This window comes from Aquila chrysaetos, chromosome 2 (genome assembly GCF_900496995.4).
Source record: "Aquila chrysaetos chrysaetos chromosome 2, bAquChr1.4, whole genome shotgun sequence".
Taxonomy (NCBI): Eukaryota; Metazoa; Chordata; class Aves; order Accipitriformes; family Accipitridae; genus Aquila; species Aquila chrysaetos.
In genome coordinates this window covers 38,766,991-38,783,593 of record NC_044005.1, presented here as the reverse complement: position 1 = coordinate 38,783,593, position 16,603 = coordinate 38,766,991, and the positions used below count along the sequence as shown (strand labels likewise).

Genomic DNA, 16,603 nt, shown 5'->3' with positions numbered 1-16,603 from the left:
GGGATGTGCTATGCCTACAGCAGACAGCTGCCTGGACATCAGTGATGCCCAGACCATACCTCCTAGCACATACAGAAGTGCTACCTGTGCATATTTATGTTAGAGTTAAAATGGGGGGTCTAGCATTCTGCCTAAAATATTCAGAAATGTGTGTGAGTGTGAGCTCATCAACATAATTACGGAAGTGTGAAACAGCTCAGCGACAGTGCCGGTGTGTGCTTATAGACCTACGCCTTCTACGCCTAAGTTAGCAGACTAAGCATCCTGGCTTACGCTAACTTGCAGTAGGACTAGTTAGGGAATTTGCAGATCTGTCTGATGGAGACAGGGCCAACATGTCCAGCATTCTTAGAGGATGATTTCAGTGCTCAGTTATACCAGTGTAACTGCCATGTATACTGGTGCGTGTGCATATATACAGACACACACACACACACACACACACACACACACACACACATATATACATGTCAGTATACATACACTGACATGCATCACAAGCCTGTTCCCTTTAAAGGGATATGGTGTCAGGTCAAAGTTGGCCCGACATTCTTCTTCTTAAAAAAAAAATAAACTTCTACAAGCCCTGATTCCAACAGAAATGTTTCCATGATTTATTTTAAGAAGGGAACATTCCCCTGCATTGCTCACCGCAACCCAAACATTGCAGTGCTGTGCAAGAGCATGAGAATCAGAGAGGAAACTGAAGAATCTATTTTCACTGCTCCAGAAGAGAAATACAAAAAGTAAACAGACAGCAAAAGCAGTGACAAATAAATTTGCTTTTAGTGGTGCCTGTAGTGTTATCTATAGTATGGCTAAGGAGAGTAGTCTTGAAGCATGCATGCTTTTCTACTGTTTTCTACAAGACATGTGACTAAGTGTGAGACAGGGACTTGTGGGAGCCATCTACTCTGTAAGAAGGAGATTTATTTTTCTTTGGTCGATCCTTCCTGCTCCTCACACCTTGCCTTTCACATCTGAGAAACTGAACAACAGACGAGAAGAAACTGCCTTGCTGTTTTCAAAGCTAGAAAATAATTTGAAGCTTGGGCAAGCTATCCAGAGAACAAATTCCTCGTTTCTGAGAGAGCTTTCAGATGGTTGAAAGCAATGGGAAGAGTCTTTCCTCTAAATATCTGGAGACCTCTACAGAAAGGGGAACCTACCTTCAGTGCTACTGCTTGTTATTTTGCTCAAGTTTGCAAAAAGCAGTAAGCACTAGGAGAAGAAAAAAAGGGGCATATGGAGACAGAAAGAACTAGTGAGCGAGCACATACTTTTCTGACGGAACTACTGACTGCATGCACACACACATGCATGCAGACATGCACACACAGTGCACAGCTCCTCAGTTGGAAAGGCCTGTGCACTGAGGAGAGAGAAAAAAAATTAGTGAAGCCTGCCCAAAAGGGACTATAAGACTGATCTTGTGGCAGATTAGTGATTTCACCAGAAAGTTTTTGGAAGCCGTAAACAGGAAATGGTTAAGTAAAAGCAGGTGGAGCATGCTGACTGCAGGAACAACGCAGGAAATAGCTGAGCGTCTGAATGGATGCAAAAAAAATGCTCTTCTGCTCAGTCCTTGGCAGTCTCAGTACGCCTGTTCCTCCTTCTCCTGGTCCTCCTTCACTACCTTTATCTCCCCAAGCTACAAAGTCTTGCAGTCTGCAAACTTTGGCTTGAGTAATCTGGTCTCCTTGAATTTCAGAACCAGCACAGGAGAGTTGGGAGGTTCTGCCTGGAAGGCAAAAGACAGGAGGGACTCACCTACTGCACAAAGGACGAGTCAGAAGCACCCAGCTGTACCCACTGTCTGCCAGGGGCTTTAGGTCTGAGGAGCCAGAACAGTGTCTCTGGCTACTGCCCCAGGTGCTGTGGTCCCAAGTGTATTTAGCATAATAGTCAATCAGAGAAACATTATTCCTATCAACCCTTTCCTTCTAGGGGAACCCCAAAGCGCTTAGCTGTAGGAATGATTCTCCATTTCTACTGAAACACAGTCCCTTCTGGGGCAGAGCACTGCAGCTGTTTAATAGCTCACAGCAACATCACACAGGCAGATGGAAAAGAAAGCAAAATGTGTAAGAAACGTTCTTTCCACTTTCCTTCTAACGCTTCCTTTCTCTCCTCTTTGTCCACAGCAATTTGTGCCAATTCCAGACAACTCCAGATGTGTGTCTTTCCTACCAGTATCTGCAGAGACTTGGCTCTGGAGACGGGGATCTGGTTGCCAACATACTGCCTCCTGGTGCTTTCAGCCCCAAGGGTCGAGTTCCTGCTGCCACACTCTCCTCCCTGGCTGTGCTGCCAGACATGCTGCGGGATGGAGGGCAGACATGCTGGTAAGGAGCAATTCTGCTTTCTTCTAGATGAGTATAGCGTTGATGTAAAATTGTTTAACATGGACAAGACACTCTTGCCTTCAAAGTATACTAAACAGTCACATTAAAGCCCTGAGGAAAGTTAAGAAAGGAGCATGTAGATTAGTTTGAATCATTTTGACCTTGTCTACATTTTAAGAATTAGATGGTAAAGCTATGTTGGCAAACTCTACTCTTAGCTATTTCTCCTCCTCTCCTAGATTTAAATTGAAAAAAAATCTGTTTCTTCTTATATTCTGAGCAAAGAAAACACTAATGGCAAATGGGCTTCTATGGAATTACAACTGCACAAACAAAAAGTTTTTTTCTGGTAGAGAAATCTTGCAAAGAAATCTTGCTCTTTTTTGACGTTGTTATTTTGGCAAAACTTACCAGGTGTTTGGGAGTTCAAACTTACGCTGCCTTTTCTACATCTTTTAAAACAGAGAGTTACTCTGTACAACCTAACACTTTTTAAGTGCAAACCCTTAAATCCTAGTCTAGACAGAGCATTTGGGACTAAGGTTCAAACTCACCCTGCCCAATATCCAATATCGCACACTTCTGCCCAGGCCACACCTTCCCGGGGGTGTCCTGAGAACAGTTGTGATCAGAGTCTGGCACCCTGCACCGCTGCTCCCATGGGAGGAGGGAGGGGGCACTGCCAGGGCAGAGGTTGGTGTGGCACCTTCTGCAAGTGCCACCACACTCATCTGAGATGCCATGGGGCTTAAGTGCATGGAAATGATGTGTCCTATTAGCTTCAGGTGGATGGCAGGACAGCTTCGGGGAGTTAAACCTTGGCACTGACCTTTGGGAAAAACCAGTCTGTGATTCATATGTATCTAAGAAACCAAGAGAAAATAATTGGAATGAGCTGAACAAAAATAAACAGGTGTCTCCTTCTTGCTCCTTTCACAGTTTCTGCTTCCCTGCACCCTCACCCACATTTTTTTTGCACTTAAGTTGTCGAGAAAAACGGCAGGAATGAGGTTCCTGGTATAATTACAGTTTGCTGAGAAAATTGCAGCCCACAGCAGTAATTCCTTTAGTGCTAGAGACAGATGCTGCTGAGGTCTAATCACAGTCTTCCCACTAACCAGGCCCTGAGTCTAATCTGTCATCAGCTGAGAGGCCGCTGGCTCCCGCTGCGCGTGTGAACCCGAGCTGCTCGGCTCGTTCCTCTCCCCTTGTCCAGCGCCAGGCAGTGCCAGAGGGAGGGTATGTTTCCATTCACTCCTTGCCCTCAGCTACAGCGATACTACAACTTCAATGCGCTGCTTATCTCTCCTCCATGCCCAGTATCAGGGCCACTCAAAGCCTCGCTGGAAAGGGCTCAAGTGGTTGTTTTCAACTTACAATGCCGCGTAGTGACTGCAGACCAAGAATACAATTTAAGCTGAGATAAGTTGAAGGAGAGGCTTAATGAGAATGGCCTGTAGCTAATTCCTCCTTCCAAAATGTATGGTATTTTCTGCTTATTAAGAGGACAAGGCTGCACTCAGTGATGGATCGTATAACCTCCATATGTTAACAACAACAACAAAAAACAAAAGAGCATGAGTGCTGATGAGCACAGAAGTAGGAAGAAGAGGGAAAAGCAGAATCGGGTGTATTGAAAAAAGAGCCAGGAGAGAGCATATGTGTAATGAGAGACTGAACAAATCTCTCCTACGTGCTACACGCAACTGCCACTGCCATCAAATGTTTTGTATCTGACATTCAAAGAGCACAGGGACACATCTCTGAACTTCTCTGTGCTGGTGAAAGCAGCTCGAAAAACAACAGACCTCACCAGCTCAGGAGTGCCCCTGTGCAGGCAAAAGTCACCATGGTACTGGATTACCATCTTTAAATTGGATTCTGGTCATAGAAGGAAACTGGCTGAAGAAGTCTATTTCAAAGGCATTTCAAAAGCACAAATACAGGCTGGGCGATGAGTGGATTGAGAGCAGCCCGGCAGAGAAGGACTTGGGGGTATTAGTGGATGAAAAACTGAGTATGAGTCAGCAATATGCGCTCACAGCCCAGAAAGCCAATCGCATCCTGGGCTGCATCAAAAGAAGTGTGGCTAGCAGGTCAAGGGAGGTGATTTTGCCCCTCTACTCCACTCTCGTGAGACCCCACCTGGAGTACTGCCTTCAGCTCTGGGGCCCCAGCGTAAGAAAGACATGGACCTGCTTGAGCGGGTCCAGAGGAGGGTCACAAAAATGATCAGGGGGCTGGAGCACCTCCCCTATGAGGATACCCTGAGACAGTTGAGGTTGTTTAGCCTGGAGAAGAGAAGGCTCCAGGGAGACCTTACAGCAGCCTTCCAGTACTTAAACGGGGCCTACAGGAAAGATGGGGAGGGACTCCTTATCAGGGAGTGTAGTGATAGGACGAAGGGTAATGGTTTTAAACTGAAAGAGGGTAGATTTAGATTAGATTTAGGAGGAAATTCTTCACTGTGAGGGTGGTGAGGCACTGGAACAGGTTGCCCAGAGAGGTTGTGAATGCCCCCTCCCTGGAAGCGTTCAAGGCCAGGTTGGATGGGGCTTTGAGCAGTCTGGTCTAGTGGAAGGTGTCCGTGCCCATGGCAGGGGGGTTGGAGCTAGATGATCTTTAAGGTCCCTTCCACCCCAAACCATTCTACAATTCTATGATTCTATTACCGTAGCATGAGTGAACCAGTGAGAACTGGGAAAGTCCTTAAGCTGGTACCCACCTTACAGCATCTGTACAGTTAACAGGTGCCCCGAAGTAGCAGGGGGAGATGCTAGGTTTGGGACATGTAGACTAAACAGCTGTGTTTTGCCTAAGTAGCTCTTAAGAAAGGCATAAGGGAATAGAGTAGGTCATCATTTTGGGTCAGAGGCAAAAGCATGTTAAACTAGCTGACTTTCTGTAGCAGCCTGTGGCCAACTCAATTTCTTCATGTTCAGCTTTTTCCGAATCTGCACATAGTAGCTGGGCACACATGATAATACTCACCAGATCTCTGCAGTAAAGGCGTGCACAGCAGCTTCTCAGCCACTGTCAGGCTGAGGGGAAGAGAAAGTGTAGCACGATGTCTCAGTGAGGGGGAAGGAGTGACTCATACAGGAAGAAAAACAAAGCAAAGATGAACTTAGAGCATAAGAGAAGAGGCAGACTTAGCTGCAAATCAGTTTTCCTGCACTCAGAAGGGTGGGTATTATGGTGAGAGGAATTGTACTTGACAGTAATGGAAGTCCAAGGAAGTTTGATTAAGATTAAATGGCAGTCACAGGCCAACATAGAAAAGAGGCTTTAAGGCGAAAATCAAAGACAGGAAGTGACTAAGTAGGTCAGAAACTGTGGGTAGTGAGCTGGTTAGATTAAGCGGGACTTTGAGCAACTAAGTTAGCTCTGCTAATGACAAGGGATAACACTTACAATGTCACCAAGTTTAACAAATCTGACTCTGAAATCACCTTCAAGGCCTTGATAGCAACTCAGAGATTGCTGAGTTCTAACAGTATCTACATCAGGGCAGATACTGTATGTGTTTTAACAAGAGATTGGTTTTACAGTCACTTTTTGACCCTGCCAAGCTTCCTGTAAATAGTGCGCTGTTTTGTCTGAACAGGATTTCTTCTTAAGGAGCTAGGAAAAATGAACTGACTTATAGAAACTGTGAGACTCTGAGAAGGGCTGCTACAGCAGGTTGAAAAGAGAGATGCAATGGAGAAACTTCTTTCCACCCCTAAATTCAATAAGTCTTTGATTCAACAGCTTTGTTCACATCCAGGGCAGCCGGAAGAGAACAGTCACCTTGTATTTTTGTACCTGATGAGAAAACCCCAGATTGTATGTGTGCACTGGGACAGTTCAATGTGTGTCTATTCCGACTTCAAAGAGGCTTTCAATGCTCTTTCAGATGTAGGGTGTGAGGAAGGGTGAGAACTGCTAAAGCTAGCCCCATCCTCATTAAATCTTTGCCCTCTCCAGAGCAAGCATGCAAGTGGAGAGAATAGAAGATATGCATGAGCAACTGAGCATCTGTGATCTCATGACCTTTGACTGTTGTATTATGGGAAATGTATTCTCTGGTTGCTATGCTTTTCTAATTCATTTGTATCTTCCTTCAGTGACTCCCTTGTATTTTCTTTGGTGCTCCTGTGTAATGGTTTCAAGGAACCACAGATATCTCCAAGTTAAGCATGCATACAATAGCTTAATTAAATGTTTGCGAGTATCCCACAGTAGTGCAAGGGAAAGGGAAAGCAAACAGTTTTGTACTCACTTGTAACTATCCCTTCTGAGCCCTGGCTTGGGTGGAGGCATCTGCATCACTGCCCTTTAAGTCCATGTCTAACCTATTGTGAAATGAAGGCCATTGGGTCCTGCTGCTCTGCATGTAAGCACCTCAGGCATTTCACTCCCATTAAAAAAGCTACAGATCACCTGTGAAAGGTACAACGCTGAAACCTTTTAGGGTAGGCTAGAAGAAATAAAAAATAAATTAGGGTAAACATTCTTTACTCCACTTACAAAAATTGGAGAACAAGTTTAAAAATATCCTTAACAATTATTTAAAATACAGTAAGATGCTATAGGGAGAGTAGCATAAAAGCAGAGGTTTTGATCCTCTTCGATACTCTGAAATTAATCTTTTCTGTTCTCTGTGCCATTGGTATAATCTCAGTCTTGGTGCCACCCTCTGCAATGAGTTACCTACTTATTATTCTTTTAAATGGGGATCTTTGCTTCTTTTACAAGTAAACTACATCATTTTATATATACAGAAGAAAGCAGAAAAGGATTTTTGTTTTCATTTCAGGCATTTCAAATAAATATACATAAGGGAAATGAAATTTGGAAGGGGAACTTTCATCATGCAAAGATGGAGGAATAAGAAACAGGATGCAAAGGTTATCAGTCAGTTCTTTAAGTCAAATACAAGACAATTTTACAGCACAGAAAGTAGTGGGTTTGTTTAGAGGAAGAATCTTTCTCTCTCGTATGATATGGAAGAGTTAACAGTATCTGCAAGGGTAACCATGAGGCCTAACACTAGTGATTATTGCTAATACTCAGTACTAGTATAAAGTACTTGTCTTGAGTTTTTCAATGACTGACATCATTATTATTTCAAAGCTGACACAAGCTAATTTGGAAACACTTTGTCCTGGCTGTATATATTTTATTGCAAATCCATCCACTACTTCTCAGTGACTCCCAGAGATAACATACATCAGAAAAGATAAGAATAATTGTAAGACTGGAAAGAAAAAACAAAGGCCAGTTTGATGAGAGAATAAAGAAACCATGCTTCTAACTTTGATCTTGGCTATTTCCCTGTGCTGAGACCAGAGGCATTGCCAGTTTTTGCAGTCTGACACGCTGGATTTGGGCAGGGATTGCGCTGAGCAGTGGCTGGCCTAGCTTTGCTGGAGCTTGAGCTGCAGTGACTTTTCAGGAGGGAACAGAAAGCATGGGTTGTTTTCCTCACGTAGCAAGGCACAAACGACAGCAGGGTTGTCTGAGAAGATTGAGAACTGCTGACTCTAGTAACAGGAACTGGCAGCTGCAAAGGAGAGTAGGAGTGGGATGAAAAGCAGTCTTACAAAGCGAAGGAGGAAAGGATAAGGCCAGGGAAGATCTACAACTGGGAGCAGCTAACAAATGCTGACAGAGACTTTTCTTCTTTCCTCAACGGCCCAATTCTGAGCGCATTCAGGCCAACATAAGGATTCCTACAAGGATTTTTCAGATACTCTTAATGAAGATTTCTACTCTTTGCCCCTCTCTTAATCCGCAGTCTGCAATTCCACGGCATCTTCACAAGATGCTTTTTAAAAATACACCTGTTTTTGATGATGGCTGGGAGTCAAGAAGGTTTATTCTCAGAGGTGTGTGAAGAAGAGGTTGGATCTACACTTCACCTTCCTCCTTCATGTCTGCCATGTCTTCCTGATGCCTGTATTCCAGCCTGTCAGTTCGGATGGCCCAGTACAGTGACTGTAGCAAGGATGCAGTGCAATGGTGCACAGAAGGCACACAGCTTGGGCTTTTTTGGGTTTCCTGCTCTGATTACGGAGGGTTTTGATTTTTGTTCTTTGGTTTTCTGAATTATTTACTTAAGCTGTCCTGAGCGCTCTGCTCCATGTAAATAAGAGCTGGCATGTATTCATGTTTATAAGCTCAACAACTCCATCAGTTTCATTTTTATTCATTGTCTTAGACTTTTCTGTATGTCATTTATATTTTTTTGCTTAGTACTGTTCATATCTTACCCGTCAGTCTTCTAAATGAAATGACTGGCAGATTGACCATCTTCACTGTTGCTTCTCTGTCTCCTACTAAACTGCAGTTGTGAAACTCTTGCATCAAAACCCAAGTTATTCTTTTGCTTCCCACCCTATCAGGTACTTCATGGACTATTTCTATCCTTCTCCTCTAGGGGTGACAGCTGATTTATATCAACAAGGCTAAAGCCAGGGAAATCAATGCCTGACTTTCTTCCAGGGGGATGAGTTTTTATGGATGGCAATTAGTTAACTGTTTTCACCATACAGGTATCAAAAATACCCAGCCCATCTCTACAACACTAAGTAAGGCCTATGGGGATGACCATGCAGTAATATTAGGGTTTAGGCCACCATAAGTACTTTTAGGCTTCTCTGGTTCTTCATGTTCCACATCCCTTTAGTAAGTCATAACTACTTTTATTCTCCAAATACATGAGGAACTTGAAGCTAAAGCTCAAAGTTCAGTGCTATCCCTTAACTCTGTGACCTAAACAGTGCAATTTACTGAAAAATGCTCCCCCAAATTTTCTCCTTCCTTGGGATAAGGAGGGGAAGTGAAAGAGGAGAAAACAGTGATTAGTGATTTCTTTACAATTTCTTTTTACTAGCTAGTTCTAAAGTAGTTTATTAGTTTGGTTCCCCAGCCCCCCCCCCAAAGTCCTATCCCTGACAGAAAAGCAGCTGCAAGCGTAGTAGAGCTATCTGTGCACTGTGACTGCAATGTTCATGCTGCCTGTCACCCTGTTGAGTCGCCAGACAGACTAGGAAACAAGAAGACAGAAAGGTTGAAAAATGAGAGTATAAACACTCTGCAGAGAGCTGGTAAGACAGCAAAGTCATGATGGTGGAAAGGAGAATGTCAAAAGTTAATCCCAGGTGTAATACCTCAGAGGCCAGATGCATGTTGTGAGAGGTGTCGTTCATCTAATATTTATGTTTTGTTTTCCCTCTGTGAACTTTAAGGTTGGCCTTAGCCAGTGAGTGCTGCATTCTCTGTAAATGCCTTGCATGGCCTGTTGTTGCCTTTCCAAGCTTCTTATTCAATAGCTCATTTTCCCCCCGTTTTTAAATGCTTGCTGGAGTCTTAAGTCGAGGAGTTTTTAACCTAACAATAAAACACCTGCATTTTATTAAGACTTGGGACTTAAGTTCCACCTCCCTCAATTTTACTGTAGTGTTTTCATTAGTTGGGTTAACCCTTTCACAGACAGTGAAAGTTTTGCTCTGAAAGTGAGGTTATATGTCTGCTATATATAGCCCAATTCCACAGTCCTACACTGTATTTAGAGGAAAGAAAAACCAGCTCTGAGACAGACCTAGAGGGCTCCGTCCAGTGCTGATTGGCAAGGGATGCAGAACCCCTAAACCACAGCTGCAAAGTCTACACCCTCCCTAGCACAACAGCCCTGCATCAACATGTCCACTGGCAATGTAAAACTTGAAACTAAAATGTTCTTACTAGCCACTCTTGTTCCAAGAGTGAGATTTTTGAGTTGTATCATTGAAACTTCATTCAACTAAATGGGAAAATTGATTATTCTCCCTGTTCCTTCTCTTTTCTCTCTCATTCCATTGTCTTAAATGAGAAGTGGAGAAGCACTATAAAATCACTACAGTGATTTTTGTGCCTGGACCTCCAAGTGTGTTATTATCTCTATATTAAATTAGAAAAATGGTAGCATGTGGATGTGAAGTAATTGCCCAAATTCATGCACCAGTTTAGTAGAAGGGCTGATAAGTTCAATTGTCAATGTACTAACCAACTGCCGTGTTCCCCACTTAATTTAGCTTTTTGATAAGCAATTATTTGCTACGTCCCCTTCACACACATCACAGAAGCATTGCACTGCAAAGAGCAACAACTGCTAGCTATTTCACCAAATATGATCAGTTCACTAAAGACAGGAGAGAGTAACTTAATGCACACAGCCAGGGACTGAGGATCTGTACACCATGAGTTCTGATTCCATCTCTGTTGCTATCTATGTGCTTATGGGCACGTAACTTTAGTTCTTTATGACTCAGCTTCCCATCTATGCAAGAGGGAGAGTAATTCTTCACAGCCAGCAGGTGAATCAAGAGGTCATAGACTTCTGAAGTTATTCTGGGTTAGTCATTCATCTTAGGACTTTAGTGGCACACCTATACAGGGATAATTGTACTAATATGCATCAGATCTGTGTGGAGAGAACAGGTACATCAAAGGTTCAGAGATTTGGAGATATTCAGATACCATGGCTATAGAGCCATACAAATTCCTAGGATAACCAGGTAGGTAAACAGAGAAATATTAGTTGCTACCCAAATACTGGTCAGGTATAATTCATTCTATAGGTGGTTATTATTTATTATACAGTCTGATGTATTAGATACTGGTATGATTTATACTAATACATCCCTACAACACTAGCATAGGAAATATCATCACATACTGTGGTACTCATAAAAGGAAATGCACAAAGTTTATGTTGCTCTTGTAAACAAATAATTTCCATTCATTCATACATACTAGTATATGATTTCAAAACTGTGTGGATATCAATAATCACCGGAAATGGCCTTTATAAACCCACATCATGTCAGAGCTAGTTTTAGGGACATAAAACTGTCACTATTGCATAGAATGTCATATGATGTGGGGATCCAGTAGACTGGGACATGTAGCAGTGAAAGTCATCTGGTGTGGGTGTAGCAGACAGCCTCTATGACCTAGCGCTAGCTCTGACCACAAACCAGGGAGTGTACACTTGTGTGCTGGTTGAGGAGCACAGCTTGCCTCACCTGCCATGTGGAAAGACAAAGGATGAACATAATTTATAAAGATAATCTGGAGCAGAGTTTTTCATATTTGAGTCATGACTCATAAGATTCTTACTTTTCCATTTAGTGTAAATATACATAAACAATCATTGTGAATTGCTTTTAAAAATATATGTAAACAGCTTTTCAGTGTCTCTCTTAAACCAAACTGGGGTAAATCTCACATTTGTTTGAGTTTACACCCTTTAACTAGCTTTAGGAAGCTGTGATTTACATTGCTGTGTAAATCACATCTGCTCATAAGCTGTGGTTTGGAAACATTGCACATCTGTGGTATCAAATGTGTGCAAATTAGAGAATTATATGACATTACCAGTCACTTACATGCAAATGTAAGCTTCATTTTTTGTGCAGTATTTGAAGTCCTGTTATTATGTAGCATAAACTACAATCATCTACTCTCTACTTAGATAGCAAACCAAACAGGGATTTGCAATCCCTTTGCAATCATTTTCACATAGCCATATAGTCAGGTACCCCAGTCAGGAATGTAAGTTACAAACTGTTATGGGCCCTGAAGCATGCTTATGGCCATTCTTTATAGGTGACCTGGTCACCATACTCATACTTTTGAGTAAATAAAAGGTGGGGGTTTGTATTTTGGAGTTGTGTGTGTTGACAAAAGAGGTATTTTCTTTGCAGAAATCTGGAAAACCAGAGGTTTTTCAGCTTTACTTTCATCATGTATCTGTGGCTTCTTTTTGAAGTCGGTACCAGATTGACCAGAGCCAGCATCTTATAATCCAGGGTCTAGAAGTGGGGAGTTGGTATCAATCAGGTCAATCAGTCATATAGTCTCTTCCAGCATTACGAAGGGGGTTGTTCCCTATGACAGGTTTGCTGTATTTTTCTTCCTCTGAGTGTCTCAAGAGAGAGTGTCAGCAATATTTTCCTTCTTCTATTTCATAGTTTTGCTCCTATTTTCACCTCTTTTCATGTAAGTTCTTTTAAAATCTATTCATAAGAATGTTCTGCTTTAAATTACAAGTTTATTTCTTTTCAGTCTTGACTGTATTTTCCTTTAGACAAATACTTCTACAAAGCTTTCATCAGAAGACCCAACATTACTTATAAGCACCATTAATGAAGCCTGACAAAACAATTATGCAGAAGCTATTATCATCTTTACTTTTCATAATAAATTACAGATAAATTAATATATGACTTGATCAAGGTTGTACAATGAATTAATGGTAGCAGCTGGAAGTGTAGCCGAGGAACTTTGACACCCACACTCCTGCTGAAATTATATGCCCTGAAAACACCGGGACTGTCTCAGACCCACTCTGCCCTACCAACATTCCTCTCATATGACTGAAGTGGTTTTAGGCTATGAAAATTAAAGAAAAGGAAAAATAATGTAAAACAATGTCTGATTCTACATTGTTTTCCCCTCTGAGGCTAAAAGACTTTTTCTTTTTCTTGTTTTAATTTTTTCTTACAGTAGATATTGGCAGGCTAAAAGTTGAAATAAAATAGGAAAAAATAACAAGCATATTTTGAGTGATTACTCAACTGGGGTCCTTTGTGACAGGAAATGCAGCTGCGTGACTAATGGGCCTGACTTTCTCTTGGCTTCCTTCCCCCTTCAAAGATCTTGTTTACTGCCCCAGCCAAATTTTTTTTTTTTTTTAAATTGCTAGAAGCTAGCAATTTTCCAGGAAAAAAAAAAGATCTTTGCAAGAGTGTATTGGTTTTGCTGGCAAGGCAAAGGCAGTAAATCTTACAAAGATCAAGGGCTGCAGAGCTCTCCCCCATCTACTCCTTTTAGCCTTCCAGGCTCTTGAGTCACGTCATATCTTCCCCTGCTCCGCTCTGAACATGTGTCTAGCAGATCCTTCTGCTTTGGTGAGGGGAGGGAGTATGCGAATCACATTTACAGCATCTAACCCTGGAATTCATAAAGGAAGGACTAATTCCATTAAGGAAACCAGGGGCCTCCTAAGCCTCTTGCATTTTGTCTTTTTTTATTATTTTTCTCTCTCTTTTTAACAGCAGTTGTGTGCCCATACTCCATAATGACATGGCTGTTAAGTGTGAGCTGTTGAGATTTGACACAGCATAGTCCCATTAGTAAGGGGCCATGGAGCTTTAAATGTTGTTTGCATTTGGTCTGCTTTGTAAGTCTGCTTTGCTGAGCTTCCTAGGTAATGGCAGATAGGCCAGGACCTCAGCCTTCCCTTAACTTGAAGGGAAGAGGAACCATGCATCCAAGCTTCATGGCGGGCCCTTATCCCTATAATTCAGTGCAATGAAATCCCGAGTTCCCTCTCAGTAACGGGCGGTGTTAGGCATATGGTTGGATAGAATATCTAAACAAGCACTTGTCATCCTTTGGAGGGTGTCAACAGGAGATGCATACCCTGAAGGACAGTGGTACTGAGCCTTGTGGAGGGGCTCAGTGGGCTAACGGAGGTGTCTGAGCTGTGAAGGGCTCTCAAGACTACGTGCTTGATAAAGCAAACGTGACATTGACTGGCCTGGAGGTGGGCACTGGCGCAGGAGCCTGTGTGCTGCCAGCAGCAGGGCCAGCACCAGCCGTGCCACAGAGGAAACAGGTAAAACGCTGGACTAATAGTGGTGGGTTTATTCCTGCAAGGGGGTTAGAAACTCAGCCAGACAGGTAAACAATAGCCTCAAAAATCATAATCTAAGAGAAGTGGGACCCATTCTTTAGCCTTCTCAAGAGGCCCTTCTCTTTGGAAAGCTGGGCGATCAAGTCATTGAAAAAGAGTTTGAGGGCTGCTCCACAATCTACAACGCTGGCATGGTTCCCTGTGCCCTGTAGCAGAGGCTAAAAAAGGAGGTTGAATATATTCATTACCATAAACTGCACAGAGGAACCATCAGAATGGGTATGCTAAAAAAAGAGATGAAACCTTTGCTTATGAATAGACCTAAAAGAATTGAATACATGTGTACAGAGGGATCATTTTCCACTACCTACAAGAGGAAAAATCTCTGGGGAAGTGGCTGATGCCAAATATTTTCTTATGCTTTATGTGTTAGCAGGGTCTGGCAGAAGCCCTTAAAAAACAGAGCACGCATTTTGTGCAAATTGAGAATCACAATTTCTGGTGATTTGATTGCTTCACCAAACTTGAGATGTTTCTCCAAAAATACAGCAGATGTTTGATGATGTACCAAGTTTTCAGCATTTACACAGATCAGATGATGTTAAGATCAGCAGAAAAAAAATAACAGAATAACACAATAAAAGGCTTCAGAGCTGTCCTGAAAAAAAACTAAACTGGACTAGACAGACAAAAATGTTAATTTCTCACAACAGCTACAAAATGCAGGGAGAGACATTATCATAGCAAGCTATACAGCAAGGTTACAGAGGAGCTGGACTGGGTGCAGAAGTGGTGGGCACAAGGACTCATTGGAATGGGACCTCTGTGTGTGCAACCTGGCTGTGTGACCTGCCAACCCCAGGGCACCACTATAAAAAGACAGGCAGTAGACTGACTACAAAGCTTAACAATTCTAGAGGCTGAAGGAGGTCATTAAAGAGGATGCAGCCCTGAGGTATCTTAACACTACACGAGACAGACTTGTCCCCAGAAGAGGACTAGCCTAATCCTCTTGCAGCTATATGGTCAAAACTGGAGGTCAGTAATTTCTGTGCAATGAATGCTAACAAAAGCTGAGTGTCAGTGCATTCAGATAGAGAGGAAGGATTTGGCATTTGTCCATGAATGTAAAAAGTTTCCTATCTTTTTTTTTATGAGAAGCCTGTGTTAGAAAACTGACCATAACCCACTTACTGCGACTGCCAAAATGGCCTGGCAAAGCCCCCTCTCCTCATGAAGACAAGGATTTTTTTTTCAGTTATGAATTTATGATTTGCGGATTGGGAGGGATTTGGCAGGTTCCAACTTAATCCCTAGAGCATTTGGTGAAAAAGCAATGATGCAAAGTCCAGAGCTAGATTTTGTGTGTGAGGATTTGCTTAAAAATTTTGCTTATGATGGGGATAAGACCCAGTGGAAAGTATATGAGCCTATCACTGAGAATATTCTCAGCCTTGTTGCTGACTTCAGGTGAAGTATGACTAGTGTATCCTGGCTAGGAAAAATGGTATAACCTCTCTTGATCGTTAGTTCTACTTCCCTGAGGTACGCTTACTATAAGGTAGTACAACTAAACAGGTGGCAGGGTATACCAAGCTTACCATTACTACATATCCTGTACCTGCTAAAGTAAACAAGGTCTGACAATGTAGCAGGAATAAGTTTAAGACGTCTTCAGTAAAATACAGATTTAGCTCTAGCACTCTAGTTCCATTATTCCTAATCAATGAGTTGGTAGGAAATAGTGCCAAACCAAATTGGTTATTACTCAGAAAAAGTGTGGAATTAGGCTGTGATCTGGTTTTAGGTCTGTTATATCAAGGAGGAACCCATGAATGAAGTCAAGTATTGACGTTTTGCTTGACAAAAAAATAAAATAAAATTATTTTCATTCTTGCAGTCTTTCAATTCCCTGCCATCTTCAAGGGTGTCATCAGAATCATGGGGGTTTTGAAGAAGGGTAAAGAAACATAGTCAAGACACAAAAAACTCAGAATAACATGACCTGCCACCCTGATAACTGTGGCTATGATGTTCCAGTTCCAGAGACGTAAGCAACACTGCCCGGTCCTCAGGATTCACAGACTAGTTTATGTGATGTTTGTTGTAACTATTTGCAGTTGCATATTAGCACAACTTCTCTGAATTTTGTCTTGGAAAACTCAGTGACTTTAGGACCTCTAGCATTAACAACTACCCTTTTCAGTCGGAGTATCTGAACAAGGTGCTGCAAAGTTCTCATTTTATTAAGAACAGCCGGATGAATCCAGATGCATAATAAAGCAAATCTTTCACAAGCAGCCTAAGCACTGGACGTGCAATGAAGACAACTGCATTTCAGCCCAGAGGTGGCTGCACTTGAGCCACAGGGAAGTAATACATTTATAAACAAACTTCTCAAGCACTTTGGGATGAAAACACTACACAGAATCAGTTTAATTCACTCTACTTGTGTGACAAACTCTCATTTCATGTTATTGTTTTCCTGGTTTTGCTACTCCAATCACACTGCAATTCCAAATGTCTTCACTCTGTGCTGGAACAGCAGTCTGCTACATTCAAAAAAGCCAGGAGAATAAAAAAACTTGTG

The 16,603-nt window shown here is 42.2% G+C and overlaps 1 protein-coding gene and 1 long non-coding RNA gene across 17 annotated transcripts in view; one reads left to right on the top strand and one right to left on the bottom strand.

Annotated features, from left to right (window-relative positions):
* RAD51B (RAD51 paralog B) overlaps positions 1–16,603 on the bottom strand; it is a 495,227-nt gene that overhangs the window by 50,862 nt on the left and 427,762 nt on the right. The gene's annotated exons all lie outside the window — the stretch shown is intronic.
* LOC121233721 lies at positions 1,622–15,961 on the top strand. Its single transcript, XR_005933748.1, has 3 exons — positions 1,622–1,872; positions 2,145–2,345; positions 15,914–15,961. It is a non-coding gene; the product is annotated as an uncharacterized LOC121233721 (long non-coding RNA).